Raw genomic sequence first — 5,655 nt, 5'->3', positions numbered from 1 at the left:
ACAGCAAGGTCCAAACACCTCAAAAGGCCACATATCAAGCTGATTATAGTGAGGAATATAGCTGGCACACTGAAGCAAGGACTATTAGAATGAAATGCACTGTTGTGGTAAGAAAAAACATGGAATAGCCACACTTGTTCCACTGCTTTGGACCACTACAGACCAGTTTCCCTCGTAGGCCACTGTAGTTAGAAGTAAGGTGGCCCTGTGAGCCGCTGTTGTTTGTTTATTACTGTTTATGGAACAATTGCAGAAAATTGGCTCTCATATCATTCCAAGCACCCGAATGTCTTCATACCAAGCAAATGACCACACATAGATACCACATATTAACAATGAATGTTGAAATTAAAATCACTGTTGTGGTTAAATAGCACAAACACATGAAAGCCCACTTGGAGAAAGCATCTGAGGGACTCTCAGACTGTGAGAAATAAGATTTTCTTGTCTGATAAAACCAAGATTGAACTGTTTGGCCTCAATTCTAAACGCCAGGTCTGGAGGAAACCAGGCACCACCTTTCAAATACCATCCCAACAGTGAAGCGTGATGGTGGCAGCATCATGCTGTGGGGGGGGGTTAAAAATACCCCGACCTAAGAGGAGATGCTTTCAAATATTTCATAATACACTATTTTATCATCATGATTACAGTGTTGGTTGTTTCCTCGAGATTTTGACTGATGTCTCTCATTTCTCTTGGGATCAGTGATGGTTTTGTCTTGTGATTTTCAGTTGGTTTTCTTAAGATCTTGAGATTAACTCAGTATCACTTAGAATAACAAAAACAAAATTGAGATACCAAAAACAACCATAGAACTTAATCATTATCACTGCGAAATCTGATAACTAAACGTGTTAAATGTCTTCTGTTTGAAGACATAAGGAAATGATGATAGTGGCTGCCACTATTGCATCAGTTTTTCCTTTTGTTTCACCTCCATTTAAGAGTTTGCATTTGTTTTTAAACTGAATTTTTATGTCAAGTTTTTGGATGCTGTGAATGTTGCAGCTGCATGTTTAGATGGAAAACCTGCATTTAAACATCAATACAGTCATGCACGGCCTCTTCCATGAAACCGCCCTCCCCTTAATCTGATGACATATCTGACAGTAACCCCCCCTCCTCCCTTTTACAAGTCATGCTTTGACAACAATAGCAAGCACAAAAAAAAATCTCTAATGGTGAGTGCTTACTGGGGCCTTTGCAGTGTAGTCTGCAGTATGGAAGGGGACAAAAGGAGGGCATTTTAATGGTTTAACAGGCCGACCCTGTGAGGACACAGAGGGGGGAGGGGAGGGTTAGGACTCTCCCTGGGCTGATCAGCCTCTCTCTACTGTAGCTACAATTACAACCCAGTGCCTCACATACCTGGATATGTTTGTTTTTTACTACTCCCCCAGCCTCAGCTCCAGCTAATCAATGCCTGAGCTCCCTGCAGCCTGAATATTATGGACTCAAATGGTGCTAAAACACTTCATAACTCAGCTCAAGCCTGGGGGGAATAGCATGACGGGTGTGGCGAGAAGACATATGAAGCAAAAAATCTCAGTTTCAGTGAGCGCTGCCTCATTATCATATATTTTTCTGTAACATTACCTATCCCTGGAGGAAATTTAAACATGATTGTAGAGCGTAAATATAGCTTGATGTTTTCTTGCTGTCATGCATGAAGACGAAGAGGCTTCACTGCAGCAGATGCATTATTAAAGCCTCAGTCTTATTGTGTTGTCACCCTTTACATAGCCTATACTGTTGCAGATCATTTCTGGGGGATCTTGTTTGGCTCTCATGCTGCAGGGTACATAATTCCTCAAAATGGACGATAGGCTGAGAATTGGGAAGGAGGGCTAGATATAAAGATAGGGGAGAACAGGGGGAGATGAAGCGGAGATGGTGGGTAAAAAGGGTGGTAGGATCAAGGTCAGTGTAGGTCTGACAGGCCGTGTGTCTGCAGGGTGTCGCCCACAGCTGCTGTGGCCTCTTGACCCGTTGGGGGAATGGATGAGGCTGCTCCCAGCTTGTTTTTTTTAACAATTTTACTGACCCACTGTTGGAGCGCAAAATAATCCACAGTGTAAGCTCCTTATCTACAGCACAATTTTGTGAAAAAGGAAGCACTAGAGCAGATTATTTGCAATTTGTCCTGAGAGCAGACCCCAATCTACAACCCCCCCTTTCTCCCCCTACCACCATTGGTGTATAAAGTAATTTATGTGCATGCATTGTACTGTCTAAATGACAGAGCAAATGGAAGATTTAGGGTTACACCAACAATAAGTCTTGGATCATTTTACTTCTATTGTTTGTCCAAGATGATGGGAAATCCAGTTGTGCTTGAAAATATATTCATATAATAAAATAGAACACAACAGAGCCCTAAAAGGAAATGTACCCATACATTTTCATCACATCTTTCATTTTATAGTGATAATAAGTCAATTTGATTTGTTATTCAAAGATTATGATTAGTTGACAATGCTATCTCTGCATATTAATGCTTGTTTTCTTTTGATAATAACTTCATTTGAAGTGTTTTCTCAAAAATCAACCAGGTCAGCTCTTACAGTATCTACAGTAGGTGTTTACTTAGATAACCTGTTTAGCAGCGTTAATTTCATCAACCAAAACTATGACCAAAAATGTCTGACAACCAACTTTTTCCCATGAGAAAGACAAGCTAAAAATCAGTATTTGGTGATAGAACTCTGACAAAAAGTAAGTTAAGATTTCATTATGCAAACCAGAACAAAACTAAAATCTTAGTGCTGGACTGTTAGACATTTCAGATCAATGATATTTCTCCACTGTTCTTCACTGGTGTATTTAAATAAATAAAAGTATTGATAATACTTTAATATAAGTGTTTCCCACTGTCAGTCATATGTCTAGGCATAAGTTTTAGGCATGTAGGGAATTAAGGATTCATCACAGGGCCTGATGTGCCACAACCTGGGGCAACAGCATTTCTTTTGTCTGGGCCTTTTCACCACTGAAAAGTTGCCAACCCCTGGTTTTCAGGTCCTTGGGTCATCCACAGCACGACCAGGGGCTTGTGGTAACCATACTGCCTGCCAGGATGGTACCCCAGGCCAGAGGTTTTTGACCTTTCTTTGCCCATGTCACACCTCAAATCAAGCTAAAATCCCAAGGCACACCCTATCCAAAGCCGTACAAAGCAGCCTCTTTAAAGGTCACATATTATGCAAAACACACTTTTTCAGGCTTGTCTAGCAAAAACATGTGCCCCTGGCCTGTTTTTTTGCCATTCGTTTTTTCCAGACACACATTCCTGACCCACTAAAATCAGCCCTGTGACAAACCAGTTGTGAACCACTTCCTTAGGCTGTGCCTACTCACCACATCTACCCCTTACTGCGCTCTTGGTGTGGACTTTGTAATTGTTTTCAACAGATTATTTTTCCAACCCCCTAGTTATGTGCAAAGACATCCAGAGCACAACCGGGTTCGTGTCAGTCCTGCTTGATGGTGCCATTACATCTATGCCTAACGTCAGCCTCAGTTTTTGGCTGAAACATGCCTAAACATTCTGCACAGTACTGTATATTGATTTTACAATTTGGCTGATTTAATCAGTTCAAAGAGAATCAAGGCTGTGAACAAAAGTAAAGGCTGAAATGTAAGAACTTTTGCTGACTAAAACTCAACTAAGATGCTTTTGAGTTTTCACTGACTAAAACTATAATTGTGAAATGACTAAAATGTAACTAAAACTAAAGAACATGTAAATCTAAAGACTAAGACTAAATTAAAAACAGCTGTCTTAATAAACACAGCTGTTTAGCTGGGAAACTCAGTGATCATTGGTGTTCTCACTTACAGTAAAGACTGTATTTCTTACAGCAACTCAGGGTGTTTGATGTTGATCAGAGATTGTGTTTCTGTTCAGCTTAAATCTAAGCTTGTTCATCTGGAGTCATGAAGGTTGTAGGGAGGACTGAAACGTCTACCTAAAGACCATGTATGAGTAGTCTGTTCTCAGGCAAGTACTGAGAGTATTATCGTATCTGTCTGCAATCCTCTACTTCGAGTATGAATTTTTACAGTCTGGTAAATGACACAGAGTACTCAAATGTAAACTGAATTGAATTAACTAACTAATTTTTGCCCATTAAGTTTGAGATCTTGAACAATGTTTATTGAGACTGTATGGACTGTACAATAACTTTTAGGCTTTTACATTAAGCTTTTTCACATTGTGATTTATGTTCATTTTACTGTTTCTATGCAAATCTTGTGCAAGATGAGAACATGCAGTGTACTTCGTTTGTATTTTTCATTGATTGGAGGTATCTGTGTAATATGGGTTATTGTTGCTGTTGTTCTAATTTTTTACTTATGTATTATCATGTGGCAGCTAAATGTATGTAGTGCTTGGAGTCCAAGACAAATTGCACCAAGGGAATAATAACGTGTACAGCTTTAGCTTTAAGTAAAAATACTTGATCACTCTAAGTATTTTTTTCATTGTACTCAAATTATTTGACAATCATCCCTCAATCTGCAGAGTTTTCCCAAATTATTTTGGGCAATAGACACTTTCACACCAAGAGTGAAGTTGCCCTCTCAGTTGGTTATATCCTGTGTGGAGGCAAACATCAACAAAGCTAGACTAATGTACTTAATGTGCACCTTCCAGTCACTGCTGCTTGAAGGTAATCTATTCAGCTTACTTTAGATGGCGTAGTTATTCAGAACTAAAATATCTGAAGAACATATGGTAAAATTGCAGTGGATTAGAAACATGTTAATTATATATTTTAAACTTGAGTCATACTCAAAAAACATTTACATAATCAGCTACAACAAATATTTTGAGTATTTTCAACTTGTTCAGTTTTTGAGTAAACACCAGATTTTTTTTTTTTTTGTAAAAATGATGGTAAGACTTATAAAAAGAATCTATGACTGTCCTCTTTGGGCTTCTGCACAATACAATACAAAAACTTGGACAAAACATTGATGTAACTTTTAAGTTGATTTCTATTGACTAGCATTTAGAAGACTTTAACTTTTAGATCAGCAAATTCAATGTTATTAAACTGATCCAATTAGGTTACATCGATTTTCAAAGACGACACATACACTAGAGAGCAAACATGAGAGAAATAAGAAATACATTTTCAGTTCAACGTTTTAAGCGCAAAGAGAGAGGAATCAGCTGATCGGTGTATATGTTCGTGTAACACATGTAGGCTGTTGTAACTGGAGCTGGGTGTGTGTTTGAGTTTGTGTTTCCTGAGTGTGTTCCTAAAATCCACGTGTCTCAGATATGGCCCTGTTTAGCTTCTCTGACATACAAATATGACTTATACTACACTTCCCATAATGCTTGGGTTCAAAAAAGACGCTATGACGTCGCAAGATAGCTAAAAGAGCTCTGGGTAGTGTAGTTTCCGATGTAACGTTACTCGTGGTTTCAATATATTCATTCCCAGAATGTTCTTACGTTTCCAGTACACGTTGAAAGTGCGAGTCGTTTATTTAAGCATGAGGAAGAAAACCCTTCAATTAATGGATTTATTTAACAGTATGCGGGAAAAAATGTCCACGCCACTACATTTCCCATATCCCCCTTGATTGCTGCGCATGCGTGCTTTGCCGCGGTAGCTATGTGTGAGCGCTGTAGTCACG

The sequence above is a fragment of the Cheilinus undulatus genome, linkage group 14, assembly GCF_018320785.1.
Source record: "Cheilinus undulatus linkage group 14, ASM1832078v1, whole genome shotgun sequence".
Taxonomy (NCBI): domain Eukaryota; kingdom Metazoa; phylum Chordata; class Actinopteri; order Labriformes; family Labridae; genus Cheilinus; species Cheilinus undulatus.
The sequence above is the reverse complement of the archived record's forward strand: the minus strand, read 5'-3'. Positions refer to the sequence as shown.